Source organism: Protopterus annectens, chromosome 11.part0, assembly GCF_019279795.1.
Source record: "Protopterus annectens isolate FY-2018-M chromosome 11.part0, PAN1.0, whole genome shotgun sequence".
Classification (NCBI taxonomy): domain Eukaryota; kingdom Metazoa; phylum Chordata; order Ceratodontiformes; family Protopteridae; genus Protopterus; species Protopterus annectens.
This window is the reverse complement of record NC_056745.1, coordinates 1,107,416,798-1,107,442,002: the sequence shown is the minus strand read 5'-3', so window position 1 is coordinate 1,107,442,002 and position 25,205 is coordinate 1,107,416,798. Positions and strand designations below refer to the sequence as shown.

The window sequence follows — 25,205 nt, the reverse complement described above, 5'->3', positions numbered from 1 at the left end:
GAACAATTACTTCTTTTTCCCTAGATGAGAACCCTTTTGTGATGAGGTGTGCCACATAGAAGGACTTCCTGACTACTGTGGTGATGTGATTATCAAAGGAGAGACTACTGTCCACCTGGGTCACAAGGTCTCTTATCACACATTCAGTATTAAGGAGACTGCTGCCTATGTGGTAGTTTATGGGTACAGAGTTTTTACCAAAGGGGATGACAATGCACTTTTTGGTATTGAGCTTAAGGCCGTGGCTCTGACACCAGGTATCTGTCTCAGTGAGGCCCTTCTGTAGGAAGTCCACATCATTTGGGGACTCGACTATGTCTCCTAGTTTGCAGTCATCTGCAGTCTTCATTAGCCAGAGGCCTTCTGTGTTAGCCTGTACTTCAGAGAAGTAGATACCAAACAGGAGAGGACCCAGGACTGAACCCTGTGGTACTCCACTTGTCACTGGTTTGAAGTCAGATTTAGAGTCTGCAACTTTTACAGTGTGGGTTCTGTCTGTGAGCCAGTTGGCAGCCCATCTTATGACATAGGCATTTATACCTAGTTTAGTGTGTTTATCTATAATTCTAGAATGGGGGATGGTGTTGAAAGCCTTGGTGAGGTCAAGATAGGCTGTGTGAACCACCTTACCCTCATCTACAGCTTTGGTGACTGCGTTAAAGAAGTCAATCAGGTTCAGGAGGCATGATGTGCCTTTCACAAACCCGAACTGGGTGGAGTCCAGAGTCTGGCAGTTACCAATGTCTTTGTTTGTGAGTTCCATGATGATACATTCCATGGCCTTGCAGACCAGGCTCGTCAGGCTAATAGAGCGATAGTTCCCGGGATCAGTGGTAGCTCCCCCTTTGTGGAGTAGAATAACTGTTGCTGTGTGCCATTCAGTGGGCACAAAGCCTGATGTGAGGCTATGATTGAACATGGTGCTTAGGTAGGGAGCCAGTTTATTCTGAAGTTCATGTAAAATGCAGCCTGGGATGTTGTCTAGTATGGATACTATATTTTTGGCTTTAGAGAGTGCAGCATTTACCTTTGTAGTTGTGATTACAGGGACTCTGTATTCTTCCAGTATAGATTTGGGTCCTTTAGGGGATGAGAGAGGGGTAAAGTTAGCACTGAACCTATCTGCCAGGATGTTGGTAATATCGGTTGGTTCGGTAAGTTTTGTGCTGTTGTTCTGTAACTCAGAGCAGATCTGAGTGTTGCCATTGAGATTCTTGACATAGCTATAGAATGCTTTGTGGTTTTCCTTAGAATCAGTGGTGATTTTGTTTTCATAGCTAGCTTTGGAGGATCTTATAAGGGATCTCAGCTTCTTACTGAGGCTGACCAGTGAGCTTCTCCACTCATGGGATTTTACTCTCTTTTGCAACAGTTTCTTCTTTCTGTTGTAGAGTTTGTTTATGGCAGGGGACCACCAGATTGGCTTCCTTTTTTTGAAGGATAGCGACTTGGTTCTGTTTGGGATAGCACGGTCCATGCATTCGTGTAAGTGCTTATAGAGTGTATTTGTGTAGGATTCAGCAGTCGTAACTGTATTGTCCATCTGCATGGGTGTCATGAAGTTCACCACTTCTGTCTTACGAAGCATGAAGTTGGCTTTGGAGAAATTTTTTATCATGGTTTCCTTAATGGGGGTGGGGGCAGGATGTTGATATCTAGGGTGATTAGCTTATGGTCGGATCGGACCAATGAGGAGTTGACTTCAGCTGTGGAACACCGGTCACTCATGTTGGTAATGATTAGGTCTAGGATATTGTTGCCCCTGGTGCGGGTGTGGATAAGTTGATCCAGGGCATTGGAATTTATGAATTCCAGAAAGCACTGAGCGAAGGAGTTGGTACATGAGTAGTTTTCCCGGTTAATGATAGGGTAGATGAAATCACCTATTATTAGGGTGTTTGTTGAACCCTAATATTTTCCATTATATCAAGAAAAGAGGAGTGGGAATCCTGGGGCATGGTGGGGGATCTGTAGCAAGCTACAATTTGGATTGCAGTTTTGCCCAGAGTTAATTGCACTTGGATAACCTCGGATGCATTATACTGAGCAACTAGCCTGGAGGTGTGGATATCCTTAATGAATATGGACACACCTCCTCCTTTGGTATTCCGGTCCAGGTTACGTGGCCGAAAAGTGTGGTATGAGTTATAGCCTGGTAGTGCAGGGTGCTCTCTGGAGCCTTGAACCAGGTCTCAGTCACTGCAGAGATATCGATGTTCTCCATTTTAAGGAGTGCCTCGAGTGAGTACATTTTGAGATTTAGACTTCTAGTGTTGAGTAGCATTACCCTCAGTTTTTGCTTGCCTCTTCCTGTTATGGTGGTGAATTTGTCATTTGAACCTTGCCTAAAAAAGGTTCTATAGGGGCAGCAAGACCCTTAGCCAGTATCAGAAATCCCAGATGCGACAGGTGCATGCCATCTCTGGAAAAGCATCGTTGTCTGTCGACCATGTCATCCCAGGCAGACAGATACTAGATCCCCTTAGAATGACACCAAAAGCTTAGCCAATTGTTGAAGTAAATCATTTTGTCCTTATACTGCAGCATCATTCTGGGTGATGGCAGAATGCTACTCAGGGCTAGGGTCATACCTGCCTGGGTTACAAGATCGGAGAGCTCTTCCGTGTCTTTTTTCATGTACTCCAGGGAGGTACGTCTCAGGTCATTCACACCAATATGGACAATGACAGAGTTATATTTGCACTTGTTGTGGAGTGACCTGAGTGCGTGGGTTATGTGGCGTATCCTGGCACCCAACAGGCAGCTGACAGTAACCTTCTCCTTGTTTAGCCTGGTGAGTGGGATATCTGTGTGCCTGACTATAGAGTCACCTATGACTAGTGTGTTGGGTACGTTGTTTTGCCTTATGGTCTGTGGGCTATGTGTCATTTGGGCTGTGTTGGGAGGTGGAGGTTGTGTTTCTGCTTTGGAGGTCTCTGTTGCTTGAGCAGATTATTACTGAGCACCTCTGCAAATGTTTTTGTGTTTCTATGTGTGGATTTTGGCGGAGTAGATTTAGTAGGACTATGTAATAACAATGGTGTGGTGCAAGTGTTTACCTTCTCCTCTTGACTGTCAAGTTCAGTCTTGGTTGGAGAGAGCTTTACCTCCAATTTGGCAAGATAAGTGCATCTCTCAGAAGTTGTAGTGTTGGGTGGTAGGAGGAGAGGGTTGTCTGTGTACATGAGGCAATTTCTACATTGCCCCAAGATGCCCAGACTCATCAGATAGACAGGAGACAACACTGGGAGCTGACCCTTGGACATGCCTGAATAAAAAACTATTTTCCTCTAGATAAGTGAGGAAAGTGAGTACAAGAGCTGTTTTTCTCTACCCAAGTGAGGAAAGTAAGTACAAAATCTGTTTTCCTCTAGGTAATGAGGAAGGTTGAGTGCTGTAGTAATTTGTAGCTTATTTAGTGCTTACAACAAGTTCTGAACAAGTGCTGAGCACAAATAAGCAAATTCAAGTGCTAAAACTAAGAATCAGTATCTGGACTAGACTAGTTGCAGGAAAGAAACAAGTGCAAATACGGGCTTTTAAATCATAAAGTTGAGAGAGATGGAAGAATTGCCCATATGGCAAATAACTACAATATTCACTGTATGATTCTCTGCAAATACTCTCCTTAAACAGAAAACACTCAACCTCTCACTGAAATGACAAAAACATTTTTTATACATAACTGCTACCTGTACAATCTACTAAGTTGCACATGGGCTTTCTCTTTAGTAACTTCCACCTCTGCAAAATCTTAAAATTTATAAATGTAACTACTGTTTGTGTATAAATATAAACAGAAATGTAAGTACTCTGTGTTTAACTGGAACTTAGAATAATGCACTGTAAGCAAATGGAGCTTTTCTCCCCAGGCCTCTGCTGAAAATGGCTATTACCTAGATGGACTGTCCTGGTAAACAATAATAAATGAATATAATAAATTATTAAAAGGCTGCAAGCTGTGCCTTCTGTGGAAGGTTGGGCGCTGGGCTGGCAACTCGACACCATAAAACTCCACTGCCAATCATGAGCGGACAGGTGATCCGCTGTGGCGACCCCTAACTGGGAAAAGCCGAAAGAAGAAGAAGAATTAAAAGGCTGCAAGCTGTAAGTCACTGTGTAGTAGTCCTGGACAAAGCAAACCCTGGTTAAATAAAAACTGCAGATTGAAACATGTTTATTTATTCAACTGCACATAACTGAGTGCTAGCTAAACCCTTTTCCAATGTTACTGTCACCACACTGTTAGATGGATGCCTACAGGAGCTAGAATTGTTGCTATATTTTGGTAACAGCTGACTACTCTGTTAAAATATCATGAGAAGTAACAAGAGCAAGAGTTTGGAATATTGTCCAAATACAAACAGAAGCCCTGCTAAGGGAAAATGAAGCCCTCTGTGTAGCCCCACATCTTCAGATATCTAAATATAGTAACTTCATAACTGCAAAACCATGGAGAAAAGGCAGTGACCACTTAACACTGAAAACTTAGTTCTGCTCCATATCCACAAATTTGTGATTCTCAAAATAATGAACTAGAGCCACAAACAAAGATCAAAAGTACAACAAAATATGTGATTACCTCCAGTAGTAAATTTAACAATTAAATCACAGATTTAACAAAAGTGTGGTAAATTATGCAATGTATTTATTGTTCCATTCAGTTTAATTGCCACAGTAGTAACACCATGATTTAAAGTGACCTCATTATGACTGTATATTCATGAACACCCTTGAAGGGAAGGACTGTGAGTGTGATAGGCTTTTATGGTCACCTCCGAGGAACCTACAGAGTTAAGCAATGAGTGCTCTTCATTGTAAGAGGTTACCAACATTCTGAAGAGTGGGATATGGAGTATTTGGGGAATGGGTGATTAAGGGGGTAATATAAATAAGTATATTTTCACAGCAGGCATACAAATAAATAAATCCAGCACATTAGGAGAATTTAAAGTTATTGGAGACAGTCAAGAGCCGAGTCAGTTATAGATAGAAAGCTATTAGACAGTTACTCTGGGACAACACACTATCCACTGGCAGATGAGGTACAATGTGGTTCTTATCTGTCAAAAGGTGTTATTCCTGCAGTTAACAAGTGCTACAAGAACTAAAGAGCCATGGGCCGCTTCTGCAGCTTTTCATCACTCTTCATTCTTTTCTTTGGATTCTGTAGGCAGAAATAATAGCTTCTTGGCTTGGAAGCATGTCAAAGTGAAACTCTAGCTGCATTCAGTGATGATTCAAAGGAAAATGTAAGGACTGGGAAGGCCATGTCATTTTGGCAATTATGATGATTCCTTTCATGTCAAAGTGGTGATTTGGTTTTAAAACATGTAGAATTGGCAATGTTTTTTTTTTCCTTTTCTTTCATAGCAATGGCAAAACAGTGAAACACATTGTTTAAAGTGCCCAGAGACTCCTTTGATGGCCTTTTGGGGTATGAAGTGTGAAAGACCCTAGTACTCTTTTCTGGAAGTCAAAATGCATAGACACACGCAAAAGGCAAAACAGAAATTAGGTCCTGTGAAATGCACGGTCCAGGCAATTTTCAGATCAGGAAATGCTGCAGTAGTAATGTGTCACTGGAATGATTACATCGTAAAATGTAAAGAACAGTAATTCTGCGGCATTTTTATTTCCATACAGAAAAGCTTATAACATAATTTTGTCTTACAGATGGGCCTGCATTGTAACCTCTGGAAGACACCTTAACTAGTGGGCAGAGTCTTGGCATTCCCCTTTTCTAATGAATTAAATTAAATACTTTGGTCTTCTTGGCTTACACCGAACTAGTAGATACTGAACCAATGTAGGTAATGGAGTAATTTGTTACAAGAATGCTGCCAGGCATACCCAAGTATGCTACAGTATACTGTTTCCAAGCTTTATTTAGTTTGGAGGATATATCTATATATATATATATATATATATATATATATATATATATATATATATATATATATATATATATATATATATATATATATATTTAGAGAGAGAGAGAGAGAGATCCACTGACAAGTTTGCGTCAACCTAGGAGAAATTTTAACAGTCTAGCAGTTACAGTTAATGTAAATGATTATAATATGTCAGCAGTGTAAGGTTAAAGCAATGAAAAACATCATAAAGAAGCAGTGAGTTGCAAGCAATGTTTACCATACAGTAATTAATACTTGACTGAGTAAAAGAAACCATTTGTGCAATATACACAAAAATGTAAGTGGTTTACAAGTAAGGTTAATAGATAAGTACTAGGCTAGCTAGCTTTGTGGGCCATTTTAAGCCTTGTCAATTTCCATTAAAGGTAAGAATCAGAACTGTACCTTGTGTTTTTAAGGTAAACCCCTTATTATTGCGTGTTACAGAAGAGACTGGAAAGGACGGATGACGGAAAATAAGATGTAAATGTAGGAAGTCATTAATCTATGACAGGATAGGAGGTAACAGATTGGATGATGGTAGTAGAGGGCCAAGAGCAATATGTAGAGGAGAAGTGGCAGATTGAGTAGGTAATCCCTAGGTGATATGGCCTGTTGGATTAAAAGTACATTTACATTGCATTTTCAGATAAGATTTTAGTAGAGAGTGAAATTATGGGAAATATGGTGTGTCATTAAGGTTTGCAGGAAATGATTCCCAGAGTCTGGGATCAAGTATAGATAAATAATTTCAAGCAGAGTAAATTTTGGTTTGTGGAGCCTGTAGAGGTGGGGCTGAAGGATTAAGTTTTCTAAAGCTGTATACTGGAGTCTGTCTTATGCGTTTAGCATTTAGAGGAGGAGCTTAATCTTGCACAAAGTTTCAGAAATTAAGACCCAAGTAAAAGGTGTACTCTTTGTTTAACTGGTAACCATTTTGCTTTCTCCCAGTAATTCAGTAATGTTCATTTCTAGGACAGTAAATGATAAAGTGAAAATATGATTGGAGATGGATTGAATGGTATTAAACCTTTTTTTTGATGCAGGTCCACAAAATGGAGGCCGTAACAGAGTTGAAGAAGAAGTATATCCTTCCCTATGACTGCCTTAATGGCATGGAAGAGGAAAGGGAATAGTTTCTGTACCCAAAGTAGCAGAGTGTTAATTATTTTGTGACTAAGCAATGGGAGGGGTCTAACCATAATCCAACATATTTAATGGATGGTAGTTGCTCCAGAGGGGAGCAATTGTGACAGTTAATATTGTAAGTGAGCTTTGTATCTTGGTGCATTTCTAGTAAAGTGCCAAATAGCATGATATTTGTTTCTGATGTGTTAAATATGAAATCTTTGTTCATGAGCCAGTGGGTTAAGGAATTAAAATCTGAGTGAAGATCTTGTTGCAGTGTCATGCATGTGTGGTTGGAGCAGTGAGGGGTGATGCATGTGTGGTTGGAGCAGTGAGGGGTCATATCATTAGCATATAATAAGAGTGGAAGGGGAGGGTGCTGTAAAGGAACTTTATATAGATTGGAATAGAAGAGGGAGAACTGAACCTTGCGGAACTCATTTGAGAAGGAAGGATGTGTGGGAAGATATGGAGTTAGTGTTGACAGAAAAGGACCAGTTGGAGAGAGAATTCTGGAACCAGGGAACAGTGTCTAAACTGATTTCTAATTTTAGAAGAAGATTGTGGTGTTATATAATAAGTTACTCCTGTTGCACTGACATTCAGTGGTTCAGGTGTGCTTTGCAGTCGATTATTGTCTGTTTACACTGTCTGTGTTACTTTAGTATCTGCACAAGATTTATTTCTAGTACCCTTCTGTGTCTCTCCCAAAAATGTATGCATTGCTCTATGTACCTTTTTTAAATACCTTCATTGAATTATCACTTTTGACATAGGCAAACTTGCATTTATATAAAATTAATCAAACAATATTAAAAAGTTCACCTTAACAAACATTATACATCACATATATTGCTATATATTATATATCTAAACAGTGGTACATAAATTATTCAATTCCTGTCTTCTAAACCTCATTCCTCTACCAAAGCATTTTTCTGCATGTATTGTTCACACAATTTCCATTTTTTTCTATGTAATTTATTCCTAACTTTATCTAAAGATCTCACTTCCTGTTCTTTTATCTCTGTTACAGTATTCACTAATTCAAGTATAGTTGGTTTAGATTTTGATTTCCATTTTCTAGTAATTGCTTTTTTGGCAGCCACCAGAATTAAACTTAACAAGACCTTACAATGTATGTGATTCAGATCCTGTATCCCAACACAAAAAAGCATTTCCTTAGTTACACTCACTTGCTTATCAGGTATAAGTTGCTCTGTATTGTCCTTGAATATTTTCTTGTTCTTGCTTTTGTTGTAGAGGTTGTGGCTGAAAACAGTTCCACAAGGGTCAGTGAACTTCCACAGCTAACAACTGAGTACGTAAATTAATTTAACCTCAGAATGTCAAATGTTGTACAACTTTTTCCATAGCAGCTTGGCTTTCAATGTTAAGAGTGGCAACCCGAACCTCTGTTTGTATTACAACAGCATGTTAATTCACAGCAGTCATATAAGTGACATCACAAATAATATGTGGTCAAGGGATTTTAACAGTTATCCTGTTACATTATGTAGACATTGATTCTTTGAGTCTTGTATAGGCTGAAACACTAAACAAGTCAGAAAGGATTTGTAAAAAAAAAAACAAATCAGTTGACATGGACAAGTGAGCACTTGAGCATTTAACACCATGCACAAAACAGCAGAAGGCAGTGCTGCCACATGCATGGGGGTGACAGACGAGCTTCCCACTCCTCTAGCCTAACTACAGGTCACTGTTCTGTGATTACATTTAAGCCACCCTAAGACATATTTCCTCTTATCCATTTTTATCCTGACCTAACTTAGAATTGTATAACAAGCAATTTGTGTGTAGTGATCCCTCCAGCCAGTCATGACACCCATGCCTCACTCACCTCAAGAAACAAGTCAGGTAACTGAAAAATTCACCTAAAGCTAATATTTCCTTCTGCTGCCACCTTGGTTGCCCATGGACAGGAGCTGAAGTACTGCCCTAGACACATCATTATTCATTTTACTTAGTGGTTGACTGGACATAGAGGTCAGGAGATTGCTGTATAGGGTGCTAGTGCATTTTAGGAGCTGATGACCTACTGTTTAAACTATGCTTGCATTGGCTGTAGTGAATCTTGTATTTGGTAAGTGAGAATGGAAAAAGTGGAAAACTAGATAACTGTTTATGTGTCATATAATTATATGGCATACAGAATAAGCTTAACTCCACTTGCAAGACCCCCTGTAAAAACTGGTTATGCCGTGAATGTATTGTGTATCTGATTGTGTCCCTTTGGTATATCACACAATTTATTGATTGAGTGACTGATTGAATCATTGACTGGGGTAGAGAACTGATTAATTCTGACCAATTTCTGTCTCAGTCCAGGTCAATAATACGGCAACTTATACAGAGTACATAAGGTAACACAAACATGAAGTGACAATGAATAAAATACAAAGAATGCATAATGCTAAGAATAAAAAATGTTCATAATAAATGAAAGAACTGTGTTAAAAACATGGGCTAGGGAAAATAAATATCTGGACAACTTGGTTGTGACATATCACAGTCATTATCTGTTACTGTGGTAGCCCTGTGCATATACCACACATATCTCATCATTTGCATTGTATTCTGAAGTGGCATTGTTACCCTGCCATACACAGTATACTTATTTGAAGTCTGTTGTATGGAGTCACTCTTCAGTAAAGCTCTCTACTCTACATATGTGATCAGGAATGTAATATTTAACATTGCATAAAAAAATGGCAAAAGCTATTGAAAGGTTTGTGATAAGAAATTATTTTGTTAACCAGTGAAATAGTAGGCACAGATACTGCTTTTTAGTGGTTAATCTGAAAGAATTGTCTGCATACGTCACTTGAAATTATGCAGCTTGTAAGTACAAATTGAAGGGATCAAACCTAGGTCTACAAGACAAAACTCATTACTTAGCAACTTATATCCTAAACCCTGTAAGTTAAAGTACTGGACAAACCTTCTTAGACACCAATTGTGGTCCAAGTGATAGACCTTTGCAGCAAGGCTGCAAGATATATACACTGGTTTCCTTTTGAGTAGTTTATTTTCATTTAGTTAGCTGTATATGTAAAGATAAAGCAGTGTTCTGAGCCTACGCTACAAAAAAAAAAAAATATATATAAAAAATGCTGGAATGCCGAAGGGTTTAGTTCACCTTGGTGGTTATAGTTATTAATGTATAAATTTTACAGAGTATTACTGTAAGCACCAGTCAGATCGGGGTGTTCAGTTGGCTAAATGGTGTCTTTCTAGTGGTGGTAAAATGTAATTAATGTAATAAAAATTAAAATAACAAAGGCATTAATTAAACAAGTTGGCATTGTGAGACTGACAAAAAGTTTACAATATAAATCCATTCATTTATTCATTCATTCAGTCAGTCTCCAATACTACTGTCACAGGAAGGCTGTAGATTTTGCAGGTAGTCAGTCGGCACAAAGCCAAAACACTAATCCTGGAGATGATACCAGTCTGTTGCAGGACATGCATACACACACACACACACACACACACACACACACACACACACACACACACACACACACACACAAACACAAACACACATTTACAAGCAACTTAGAGGATCCATAGTCAGCCTTCTGCAGGGGTTTCATATGTGAGAAGAAACCTGAACACCTGACAGGAACCCATGCAGATAAATTGAGCATGTTGTGTTTCATGACTACTTGTTCTTTCTCATGTAACTTTGTTAAATGTGTTTCCAAATATTGAAGTTAACTAATTGAACTGTTCTGGGGCTTTTCTCCCTGGGTCTCTGCTGAAAACAGGCTTTACGCCCAGTTGGACACTACCCGGTTAACAAATGTAAGTAAATAAATAAAAGAAATGTGCATTCTGCATATTGAGCATGTACAGACTGTGCAGCATAGGAGACACCCCAGCCGTCTAGTTCTGAAATAAAGTAAGGCCTCCACTCAAGGTAAGCACCTCAATAATACTCAGGGTACTACTATTCATCAAGTTAATATACAGCAAAATGAAAAGTGGTCTAATAAGAACCATTTGAAATGTGAAGATTCGCTAGAGCAAGTCTCAAAACATGAAGACTGAATGGCCACAGGTAAATTAACTTACATATACCAAGTCCAGGATGGCCATTTCCCAAGAATATTCTCTTTTCTCCAAAGTATGGTGATCTTGGACTTGTTCTATATATATGTATGTATATATATATATATATATATATATATGTATATAAATAAGTTCAAGGATGTGGGGGCCTACCTCCACATCTGGGGGTGCAAGGGGTTTGTCCCTCTGCAAAAAGAAGTTTAAAGGCGAAAAGCCATGTTTGACATTCACTCTTCTCCCTTTTTTAGTCTGTCGGCACTCAACATTATGAATGCTGACATTTCAATAGGGACCCAACACCATACATTTTGTCCTCAATGTCAATGGCATACTGTCCTGTTAGCTGTTATAATGTGTAGGTTTTGTCATGCTAAAGATGTGTGTATGTGCAGTATGCTGAATATATACTGCAATTAAATGTTTTAGTGCAGGCAGATGTGTAAATGTAATTAAACCAATAAAACCTGTGTTTACCAGACTTGCTTGAAAAAGGCAAGAAAACTCTTTTTAAACCAAGTCTTTCTCAATTTTTTTTTATTTTTCAAATACATTTGAATGAATTCCATAGTATTTGTACATAACATCATAAACAACTATATACACTATTTACATTAGCCTGACACTATAACAGATCTTAATGTATACAGTTACTTTATAAGTATGTCCAATCCATTATCAGAACATCTGATCAATTATTGTATAGTGTCAGTCAATGATAAGTCTTTTCCCCAAGGGTTGTTGATAAATGGCTTTGGATAAATTCTTAGTTTTTTAATTTTGATTTCCAATAATGCTGTGGACTTCAGTAGGCTGTAGAAGTCTTCCAAAGTTGGTATTGTGTTTGTATCCCATCTTCTTGTTATACACTTCCTTGAAATTGCAAGTATAGTCCATACTAGATACATGTTTAACCTATTCAAATGAGGACCTTCGTTCACATTTAATAATATAAGAGCTTTAGTTAAATAAAATGAGTCACTAAATAAAGCTTGTAGAAAGTTATTAATACCATTCTAAAATGGCTTAATTTTAACACAATCAAAGAAAATGTGGTACTTGCTCACATCTCCAACATATTCCTTTTATGGAAGAACTAATTTTACTGATTCTGGGGTTAAGAATGCTCTGTGCAAGCATTTCTAATTAAAAACTTTCCAGTATTGTGTAAAGGATGTATATTTTATCGCTAATAAGATATTTGTAATATCTTCAGTTAACTGTATTGAGTGTCCTTTTGTTATATATTTCCAGTATGAGGTTTTGGGTGTTGTTTTATAGTTTATCAATATTTTGTAAACTTTTGAAATACTGTTTCCCATATCAAAGTCATTATATATGATTTTATATATGTATTTCCTAAATTTAGGTATTTCCTTAAATGAAGAATTGTTAATTATTCTAATTAAATCTTGTGAATATGACAGAATACTCTGTAAAGTTAGCCAGTCCTGTTGTGGAATTTTGTATGTTGTTTTTATTTCCTGCATACCTAAAACTTTTAGTTCTCTGATACATTAGAGCCAAGAAGCAAATCCTTTCTGTTCCCAGGAATTAATAATTTCTCTATATGTTTTATGTGGAAAGTTCTTTGTGACTATAAATGGTGTTAAAAGAACAAACCAGATTTTTAAATCTATATTTGCATTAATAATTTTCCTAAATGAGTCAATGTAATAATCATATGAGTTTGTGGGTTTAGTTATGTTATATTGCATACTAATATATAGTATGTGCCATGGCAAATTGTTTTTATCTGTTATTTGAAAAATTTCTTTCCAATTTGCAGAGTAATTTGTACTTATCCAATCTGAGATTGTTTTAGATCTTGATGCTTTTATATATATTTCTATATCAGGAACGTTTAATCCTCCCTGTTTTCATGGTTTGATATGATGTAGTAAAGCTATTCTGTTTCTTTTGGGAAACCATAAAAATGTTGTTAGGCATGAATTTATTTCTTTAAGTATATTCCTTTCTGGTAACAGTTGTATTGCCAAGGCTATATATATAGGATCTGGGGCAGTAAAACCATTTTTATTAACTGTAGGCTATCTTCAAATGCCTACAGTTAATAAAAATGGTTTAATTGTATTGATGATATTATTGTACTTTTTTTAGACTAATTCATTATTATCCTTGCTTAACTCAATTCCTAGATATTTTAAGGTAGATGCTTGTTTCCCTATGATGTTATCCTCCTTAGTCTGCAGTTCTTTTTTTTTATTTAAAAAAAAAAATTTGATTTTGATTTACTGAAATGGAGTCCCGAAGTAATGTGAAATTTGTCAATTAATATGTCTAATTCTTCTAATGTCTCTTTTATTTCAGATAATGTTAGTAATATGCCATCAGCAAATAACATTACTTTAGAATTGTATTGGTTCATAAACATCTATTCCTTTGATTTTTATATTGTTACGAATTAAATCTTCCAGTATTTCAATAGCCAGAGCAAATAGAATTGGTTTCATGGGACATCCTTGTTTAGTGCCTTTTGTTATATGTATAGATTCAGAGATAAAAGGACCTAACTTGACATACGCTAAACTATTTGTATATATATTCTTTAGGAGATGAACAAAGGATGCAGGAAATTCAAATAGCATTAGGATTTTGAATAAATAGTCCCAATTTAGGGAATCAAAAGCTTTCTCTATATCTAAGCCAATTATGAGTGTTTCTTTATTTTCTTTATTAACATAATCTGTAAGAGAAATTATCCTTTTAATATTGTCATGTGTGTGTCTATGATATAGAAATCTAGTTTGATCATTATTTATTGTTTGGGATAGTGGTAATTTCATTCTGTTAGTTAATATTGTCATAAATATCTTATAGTCAGTATTTAATAATGATATAGGTCTATATGAGGTACAGAGGTTTGGGGATTTGTTTTCCTTTAGGATTGGTGTGATTAAGGAATATCTCCAAGAGGATGGTATTAAAGCTTGTGACTGAATTTCTAATAGAGTTTTATATAGTATCTTTGAAGGAAAAAGTTTATATATTTTCATAATTATGCCATCTATACCTGGAGCTTTATTATTTTACCCACTTTTATTGTATCAGTAATTTCTTTGTAGGATATGGGTACTTGCAGATCTAGTTTTAATTTTTCTGGTATTTTTGTTATATTAGAACATTTTTCATCTAGATTTAATTGATCGATATGTATACTTTCTTTTTGGAAATTTTCCATGTAGTGATTTCTATAGGCATCAAGAATGTCACCTATATCTGAAACATTTTCCCTTTCTTTTCATGAAAGATACTTTTAATGTTATTAGCTTTTGATTGTATTTTGATTCTTGTGGATAAATTATATAGATATTTGGGAGAAGTGGGCCAATGTATTCATTTTTAGTTTTTCTAAAGTTAAACTAGTTTTATGTGTTAGAATTTCATAGAATTTCATTATATTTATTGTTTAATACTTCTGCTTTCTTTTTCATCTCCAAATGATTTTGATTTTTTTCAGCTTTTACTGACAAAAGTTTGGATTGTAGATCTAATAATTCAGAACCCCATTCTCTGTGGGGTTTTTTTTGTACCAAGTTAGGGTTTTACCATATATATATATATATATATATATATATATATATATATATAAAAGCTTTTAATGAGTCCCATGTCATTATTTTACTTATCTCTGTGGTGTAATTAATATCTAAGAAAAACTATAATTCAGATAATAAACAGGGTTTGAACTCTTTAATTTTAGTTATATATTCTGAAGTTAAAGATTAATGGTTTGTACCCATTATGAAGTTTTAATATCAATGAATTGTGGTCTGAAAGGGGGCAGGAAGTGATTGAGAAATTAATGATTTTAGAGTGTAAGTCATGGGCAGCACATATTTTATCTATTCTAGTTTGGGTACCAAATTTGTGAGCTTCATGGGAAACAAAGATTTATCTTCTTTAAATTTGGAAGTATCTACAAGATGAAATGATTCTACCCACTTGTTTAAACCTTTTGATACAGCAGATGTACGCAGCTGTCTTTTAGTTGTAGTTTCAGAAATATCAAATATACAGTTAGAATCTCCTCCTAAAATTATGTTGCCTTCATAATTATTGGAAATGAAATCCAAGTGTTTTTTTTTAACAGTTCCTGTTCCAATGCCTGTGAACCAGTATAGATTGGCTAGGGTCCATATTCTGTTATTATATTTAACTATTACTAATGCCATACGGCCTTCTTTATCGTCATACTTATAAATGATTTCTGGATTAATCACATTTGTTTTCCATAAAATTGTTACTCCTTTTGTCTTTGTCTTATACATGGATTGCTCCAATGTCGTATATTCCTTAGGATTCCATTTGTAATTGTCATTTGTTTTGAAATGAGTTTCTTGAAGGAAGACAATTTGTGCTTTGTACAGTTCTAAATATTTAAGTAAATTTGATATCTAGCTAGGATTGTTTAAGCCTTCTTAGGTTGTTTAGACTATGTATTTTTTGTTTTATTGTGACTATTAAACATTTTCCTCTAATAACTATAAAGTATAAGTTTGAGCTTTTAAAGTTTTATACTTTGAGTGTTTACCAATATAATGTTTAGTTCAGGCATACTGAAAATGTTTTTGTGAAATAAATTTAAATTAATGAATGTTAACAAAACTAAGATCCACACTAAAAAAATGGAATGAAAATCATTCCTAATCTGATGGATAAACCTAAGTCCATCAGATTATAACTCATACCTTGACAATCAAGAACATCTGAGCTCCATAAATTGAATTACCATATGGAGAATATTTGTAATAGGAATAAGCAATGTTTATATTATTTTGAATAGATATAGTACTATTGTAGATTAGACAGAATTCTAATACAATATAAATGTCTACTTATTGTATAAGCAATTAATATTTACATGAAAGATTGATGGCAAGCAGTTCAGTCATAGTAAAGTAGGATGTATCATATATAAAACCTCAATAAAATATTATTTCATACAGTTATTTAACATATTCACCCTTATTGATGAAGTCTTTCAAAACTAGTTACTTTATGTAAATCGATGGTAATAATATTTATACCTAATGTTTATAATACAATGTATTTTACTGGATATATCAGAAGTTATATTTCATTGTTTGCCAGCATTTAAGTAATCACTTTGTTGCTAACCTACTTAAAGCATCAAGTTTGTTTTATGTGAACATTGATGAAAGTTAGTACATTTTAATTATCAGTGCATCCCTCTTCCCCCCATTTCCTACACATAAGGATTTTCATATCTGCCAGTTCTTATTATAAAATGAGTGAAATTATAGGTTAAAAACAACAAATTCACCTGTTGTGATTAATGATTACAGGTTCCCTTTCCATATTCATAAATTACCATTTTATGGCATATACTGAAAGTTTTTAAATTTAAATGACAACATTCTATTTTGTATAATCTGTGTGGAGAAATGCGTGAATGGGGCGTACCTTCGTTGAAGGCTGTGCATCAAGGCTGGCAACTCGGCATGTAAAAATCTACTGCCAATCATTAGCGGACCGGAGTTCCTCTGTGTCAACCCCTAACGGGGAAAAGCCGAATGACACAACAAAGCAAAGGTTAAACTGAGTGATTATTGTCAATTTAATACTCTCTGTTCAGAATGTGATTGTTACATTCTGTGACATTCCTAGTTCAGGCTTCTGTTGTTTCCCTTGAACAACTTTGTCAGTTTGATGTCATGTATAAAACATTAGTTACCTTGGTAACAGCTTAAGTATTATGTATGGTCAAGATGGGTTACAAAACCACAATTCAAGTTAAAGCAATTATATGACTTGTAATGCACATTTACTTATATGAGAAAATGATCATGCTTCCCCTTGATGTTCAATATAGTGTATGTCATTTATGACAAGTTAAAACAGTAGTGTTATCATACACAAGCCCATGTTATTAAACTGAGTGTCTATTGTTAATTTAATACTGTTTGTTCAGAATATGATTGTTACATTCTGTGATATTTCAAGTTCAGGCTTCTATTGTTTATCTTGAACAACTGTCAGTTTGATGTCATGTATAAAACTTTAGTTACCTTGGTAACCGCTTAAGTATTATATATGGTCAAGATGGGTTACAAAAACTACAATTCAAGTTAAAGCAATTACATGACTAGTTATGTATATTTACTTATATGAGAAAATGATCATGCTTCCCCTTGATGTTCAATGTAGTGTATGTCATTTATGATGAGTTAAGACAGTACTGGTATTATAAACAAGCCCATGTTATTAAATCCTGTCTTTAATATCTAAATTCAGCAGACTGCTTCATCTTATATGACGATTATATATTTTATGTCTAGATTTACTAAAATCATACATTACATAACTGTTGTGTGTGGGGTTTTTTGTTTTTTTTTGGCTGTTACGTAGTTATTTGAGAGGCCACAAGCTGAAATGCTTATTCTTATTATTAGCTCCTTCTAATCATGTTTATACAGTCCATAGACATTAAATTGTGAGACCCTTCTAGTTTGTTATTTGTTATAAGTATATTTCCATCCTTACATACACACATATCAGTACTTCAAGCATGAGCAACAATGCCCAACCAATTTTGCCAGAATACCATACACTAGTTCATGTGGTGTGTTTCCAGACTGTTCTTAAAATATCCAAACCAATATTTGTCCTGTTCTGTTTTACCGGCCTGTTCCATGCAGTGGCCACTCTGCCAGTGAACCACTCAAAACACATTCCATTCCCACAGAGACTTCCACAAAGGAAATCTGATGACTTGCTACCACTTCCCGGCAACCCCAAACACCCCTAGAATCAGCTGTCCCCATATGCCCAACACATCCGAGCAAGCTCACCTCCCAGACCACTGCAAAGGGTACTGCACAAGACCAAGTGCTCTTAGTCTTTCACAATAACTCAGACTTCCACTCTTATGTAAGTCCTTAATGTGTTTGGACCAAAATACATTTTAAATATAAAATTGTGCTTATTATTTATTTATTTATTTATTTTAATCAATAATCAACTTAATGAGCTAAACAAGGTGTTGGGAGACCATCAGTATGTGTACATGTGGTTTAAAACAGACTCTTTATATATATATATATATATATATATATATATATATTTTTTTTTTTTTAAATCAAAAACTTCATTGCTGAGAATCATCTCGGAGGCTCCTCAGAGCCATTAAGCGTTATCATCACTCTGTCTCCATTACCATAGCAACTTGGGAGCGTCTGTTTTAGTTAGTATGTCTGTGTACTGCATACCAGAGGCTCATACTGCACCTGAACCAAAGCTTCACTTCACTGTAACTTCAAGCCTAAATTCCCTTCCTTTCAGTGAGGCAGCTGGCAGGAAAAGAATGGAGAGCAAACAGATCAAAAAAAAAAAAACTCCCAACAAGCCGCCACAACAAGATAACACATTCTTCCAGCCTTCCCACCTTTCACTCAGCAGATGTATAAACAAACTGTTCTCTTCCAAAATATCCCAAATCCCAATTTTATCCACCCCCTTCCCCTGGATCCAGGCTAAAACACCAAATGTCTCTTCCTAATACACAAGCATCAGTAAACTTCTATCTCAAGCTGCATACCACAGCTTCCCAGAGACAAAAACGGCAACATACAACAGCTGCCAGACACAGCTGCATCCACACACACCATGTCAGGCTTAATCAAACAGCACTCGAAGCTATGATACCTGCCATAATTGATATTGACTATGTTTAGACAGAATAATAATGACATTTGTACTAGCTGCCAGACACGACTGCATCCGCACACACCATATCAAGATTGATCAAACGGTACTTGAGGCTATGATACCTGTCATAATGGATATTAACTATGTTTAGACAGAATAATAATGACAGTTGTATTAGTTGCCAGACATAGCTGCATCCATGCACACCATATCAGGATTGATCAAACAGCACTCATAGCTGTGATACCTGCCATAATTGATATTAACTATATTTAGACAGAATAATGATGACATTTGTACTAAGAGCTTGCTACTGTTATTTAACCAGGATATATGTGACATTTCTAAATCATACTTTATCTGAAGAAGGTATTAGTCTCCATGACAGCATTTTTTTTTAAACACTCTACTGTTACTGCTATTATATATGATGTTAATTTGTTATATTTGAGTCTGAACTCAGATGAATGGTACCTTGTTGAATTTGTTAATTAATTACTTAAATTATTATAAGTAAAATCAATGAAAAATGAACAAGATAAAAAGGTTGTATTATATGTTGCTTTGTTTGGCTTATATATAATGTAAATAGTAACCCATCTTGACCTACCATTGTTTGTGAAGAATTATTGGACTCTTTGAACATTCTGAATAAATCATTGCTGTTTCTCAGTTGTTTAAGAAACCCTCCTTTTTTTTTTTTTTTTTTTTTCTCAAATAAGAACAGATGACAAGTGATGTACCATAGCAGTTGATAATTTGAGAGATGTAGTTGTAAGAGTTATTTTTTGGGACAGCTGTCTTGGAATCAGTTTTTTGTTTCTTCTTTCTAGCATCAGTCCAACGATTTGTTTCTTTTATTCTTTTAAGAGTAGGGGCCATCCATTCCATTTCTTCTGGGATAGACACTATGCTTTTATTTTTGATAAATGTAGTAGCTTCTTCTAAGTCATTAAAGGTTCTTATCTCATTGGCAAAAATTATTTTTATCTTGGCTGGAAAGGCCAGTTGTGCTTTAATGTTGTTTTGTTTCAACAGTTTTATTATTGGCCAGACATTTTTCCTTTGTTCTAGTATTCTGGAAGAATAATCATTGTCAAACCTTATCAGGCTTTGATTGTATTTTAAGGGTGATTTTGTCAGGTCTATATTAAAACAACGAAAATCCATTACATCGAATACCAAAACAGCGACACATATTACTCAAACTGCAAAAATACTGAACGCACTAAACAGCAAAATTTAAAATATCGAACTTTCATAGACGACCAATGCTGCCACCCGCTACATATTACCTACCCAAACAAAATAAATAAACCACATACATACACTAACCAAACCCTACTCCTAACCCTAAAGTAAAGCACCAAAACTCAACTTCTAATGCTACACTTAACCCCACATACACAACTATCTATGCACTACCCTTAACCCCTCCCTAACCCTAAGGTCCGTAACTACTGCACACTTCTTCTACGGAGATATACCCAAACAAAATAAATAATACACATAAATACATTTAACAAAACTCTACTTCTAACACCACACTAAATCTTACACACATTGCCTACCTATACACTTACCTTAACTCGCACCCTAACCCTAAGCTCCGTAACTATCTCACACTTACCTTACGGAGCTATACTGCAGATGGCCAACCAAAACAATTCAACATTTCCAATTTTGCGGCTTTGCATGTTCGACGATTACGTATTTCGCGCAATACATGTCGATGATTTCGTATTCGCATAAACGGAGTTTCGACAATCTAATAGGAACCCGATTTTCTCCAAGCAGATTTTAATATTAGTTCCTTGTCCAGAAATGAAAGAAATTTTATAACTATGGATTTAGTTGGAGTATTTGTTGAGTTAGATGCAGGTTTCCTTAGTGCTCTATGTGCCCTTTCAATTCCAAATGAAGGTCCCTCTTTCAAGTCTAAAAATTCAGGAATCCAGGTTGTTAAGAATGAAATAATGTCTTCTCCTTCAGTGTTTTCAGGCAGCCCAAAGATCCTTATGTTGTTTCTCCTTTCCCTGTTTTCTAAGTCATCTATTTTGTTAAGCATCCATGTATTCTCTTTAAGCAGAAATTCTTTTTGGAATTCTTCCTCTTTGAGTCTATTTCATTTAGAGAAGTCTCTAAATTTATTTTTGTATGGTGTTGCTGTAATAGTTCCTTGAGAGTATCGGTCTGTTTTTGAGAATTTAATTTGAGGTTCTCTAAGTCATTTTTAAAGCCATCCATCTTCAAAGATAGTTCCTGTAAGGTAGATGTCATCAATTGCAGTTCTTTTTTCAAAGCAGCATCTGGATGAGAATTCCTTGAGTTGTTCATATTCAGTGACTCAATATATCTCCAAGTTACTTGACAGGAAAATTCTTGTATATCTCCACCTAAATTGATATTTATGTCGTTTAGTAGTTTATCTATAGATTTCTGATGGTTTAAGCTTGAAAATAATACATTTTTCCTATATTATTATACTAGTTTATGGAGCTCTCAAAATTCACTGCTCTCAGTTGGCCATCTAGGCCCGCCCCTTTTTAAACCAAGTCTGCTGTCTTAAAGAAATAGTCACCAACTAATGGTTAGGGAAACTGGATTTTCCAGCCCCTGGAAATATTTCCTCACTTATGTTTCATCCTTATCTGTAAACCCTGCAGATTGCATGGTGAAGCTGAGCTTCACAGACAGTTGTGCAGTGTTTAGCATTGTGATATCGTATCATAAGAAGTTAATCAGTTATTTTTTTGATAGCTGTTTGTGTTTGTCAGCATCTCCAGCTAGTAGTGTGAATCAATTTTCAATCAGCTAATCAAAAAGGGTGATTCCTCTAAAGGGGATAGTGCAAGAGTTATTTCTCTTTTCCACTCTTGCTACATCATTTAATAGCAGGTGTGCAAGCTCACCACCCCATCCTGCACTGCATAACTTGGCAATCAGCATTCTGATGACCTGCTATGCAGCTGAATTTCCATATTCATGATACTGCTACGAGATTTTCCGAGAGAGAAGTCATGCTACATAACTTCAGTTAGTAATGTGGAAAGGCCAAATATACTCTAGACATATTTCTTCACCACAGATCATATTTCCTACTTAAAACTGATACATACACTTTGCTGTTTTCCCAAGGTGTAGTCATTGCTCTCAATCTCCAGTCTCCAACAGGAGGAACATTACCTCTCATAATGTAGAACAAATGGTTAAAATGTTTAAAATGTATTTATTTATACTTGTAATTTTGATAAATTAATACGAGTCAGTATTAGCTGTCATGGATATCAGTTTAAAAATTCGTAGCACTGAATATTTGATAGATCCTTTCAACGTGGAACTGCGAGGAACATGGACCTTTTAAAACTAAACATTAGAAACATTCCTGTTAATGATGTACATTTTAGAGGTATGGGTGTAATATCCTTATGATGTTCAGATTCTTCAGTGCACACTGTGGTGGATTTATATTAAACTGCACAAAACTTTCTTTATGATTTTGTGTACCTGGCTATTGTTTTATCCATTGCATTGTCCTTTTGTTTATTTGTTCATTTTTTTTTGGTTAAGACTAGCACACATAATAGTGTTATTATAGTATTTTTCTTCTTGTACTCCTGCTGGTCGACAAATGTATTGACCCTGTATAGTTGAAATCACACATATCTTCCTTTTCCTATACCTGGGCCAATAAACATATTGAGTATTTGTGAATTCACGTCTCTGTTACTGTGCTATGTTTGTCAGGGTAGATACGGTAGCTGAGACTATAATGTTAGAAACATGGTACCACTGATTGACATTAGGAAGGAATGAATAAGAATGAGCCCCTACAGTTATCCAATTCTTGTCTTTACAGAAAATATTCAGATTTAAATATTGTTTTGTTTCTGCAGAAGAAAGGGCATATTGTAATACATTTAAAAGGTGACAAAGAATGCTAACTAGAAAAAGGTACTGACACTTTATGTAGAGAATTAGAAAGAAGTATTAATCTGAGGTCTGCCATTCTTAGTTAACAGACAAACAATCTGTAAGAGGCAGAGCACAGTTTGGGAAGGGAAGAGCTTGCTAAAAAGAAGAAATGGCATGTATATCACCCCCCTATCTGGCCTTGCGGTAGGGCAAATTAAAAATAGTATCTACTTCAGAGGCATTAGTACTGCACATAAAATCAAAATAAAGGTAAACTATCTCTGTATTTCTGATACTGGTGATCCTACAGTCTTGCTTGGTTGAACTGAATTGTATTAATTAACTTGTAGTAGCCACAGAAATGCACAATCACTGGGAAAGTGTAGGTCAGTGATGGTGAACCTGTGACACACACACCACGACATTTTGGGTGACACACCAGCGTTCACCAACACCTGAGTTACCAAAGAAACTGCTTTTGCATTTGTTGCTTGTGTGAAGTGCATTGAATTATTTTGTGCCAGGAACCAGTTCAACAACACTGTTGCAGAGGTAAGGAAGTTATTAACCTCAAAGAATATTTCAGTATACTTTCTTGATAGAGTCTGCAAAGGGCGCAGTGGTAACTTTTTTCTCTTCGTGGTTACACTTCTGCAAAGGGCAAGTAGTCTGCATTTCTAGGAGTGTGCTCTTTTACATTCCTGTCAACTGTCCCTCTTAATCCCTGCTAAAACTGACACATTTTTACACTTAATAATGACAATAATTAGATTTATAGACTAATTTTACTTCAGAAAATGTATATTAATTCACATTCATTTTCTTCTGTCAGTGTCTCACATTAATAGTATTAGTAGTTTAAAGCTGCCCATGTGTCTTATTTCTAGATTTGTCCCTGATTCTGTTGAGATTTATCCCTGATGTATTGAAAGCCATGCTGTTTTATTTATTTATGTATTTACTGATTTATTTATTTATTTTTGTTTTTTTTGTTTGGAGGGGTGACACGCAAGCAGAATCAAGTTAGACATTTTGCGAATTTTTGACATGCCGAACCCAAAAGGTTTGCCATCACTGGTCTAGGTTATAATGAATGTGGACCTCATTATACCATTAGTTTAGTAACGGGTACTACTGTTTGTTCTTAAGCTAACCAGATTACATTATTACACAGTGATTTTTCATCCTTACTGTTTGTGTTGTTTTGTAATTACTTTTTTTCAAGTCACTTGGTTAATGTTTGTGGTTTGATTTATTTCTGCAGTCTTTTGCATGAGCTCTGTATTTTATAACTGCTTTGCTTGCATCTGTTTGTTGCTTTTGCATGTTAATCATTAACATCATGCTGAAGGCAAACATGTTGGAAATTTCTCTCTATCTAATCACTGGGTAAATCCAGAACTGTTGTTATGCTTGAAGATGCTTCTGTTAGAAAAGAAGCAGATGGGTCTGTTAACATAATATACCAGAAGCACTCTGTTCTCATTTGCTGGGTTTACTGCAATGTCTTATTGAGCCAAGTAAAGCTCTCTGCTCGGTGAGATTCGTTCTCTTTGAACTTGGAAGTTATGAGTCACACAGTCAGTCATGCTGTTCATCTAGTCTGCAAGCCATATTGCTTAAAGAAATGTGAACTTATATTCAGGAATTAATCTGAAATGCATATCCAACTGATATGTCTGGCATGCAAAATGTGAGCTTTTTTCCCCATAGATACAGCTTTATTAACAGAGAATATAGTGGCAAGCTGGACACATACCGCTCAACTGTTCAGATTTTCTTAGAATGTCCAGATTTTTGTTTCATATTTTTGGTCAGTTCCACATAAAATGTATGCTTTTCTGGCAAATCATTGAAAATTGAAGTCACTAAATAATAACAGACATTTAAGTTTCAGACTTCATATCCTCCAGAAAAATTAATGCAAATGCAAAACCTGTTATTCTAACAACTTTCTTAGTTTATAAGAACAATATTTAAAATCTGTCCCTATTTTGGGCATTAGTCCCCTCGTACCTCTCAACTGTCCAGATTTTTGCAGAATGTCCAGATTTCTGCCTCAAATTTTTGGTCTGTTTTTCATATAATTGTAGTTTTCTAGCACATAATTGGCAAAACATTGAGGATTCACATCAGAGTATAATGACAGACATTTGAGTTTTACACTTATACCCTTCAGAAAATTCATGCTAATTCAAAACCTGTCATTCTAGCAACTTTCTAAGTTTGTAAGAACAATATTTTAAAAAGATCCCTATTTTTGGGCCTTTGTCTCCTATTGTTTATAGCTTTGTCCAGATTTCTTGCTCTAACAGGTTAAGACTTAAGTCCCTCCATTATTTTTGTTTTTGTCAGATAATCTTGTACTAAGAGGTTGAGAGGTATGGTTATAGTATGCAAAAATATGATAACCTTACACAAATAGACACAAAAACAGAGGAAACAATACATCACTGT

General features: G+C 35.6%; 1 protein-coding gene across 7 annotated transcripts in view; it reads left to right on the top strand.

The window, feature by feature from the left end:
• Positions 1-25,205, top strand: part of CALD1 (caldesmon 1) — a 1,713,117-nt gene that overhangs the window by 768,610 nt on the left and 919,302 nt on the right. Inside the window, exon 5 of one of the 7 annotated variants that reach the window (XM_044088453.1) lies at positions 8,310-8,367. The exons of the other annotated variants lie outside the window; for them this stretch is intronic. The gene's annotated coding sequence lies outside the window, so the exon portion shown is untranslated. The remainder of the gene's footprint in view (positions 1-8,309; positions 8,368-25,205) is intronic. 7 annotated transcript variants of the gene reach the window in all.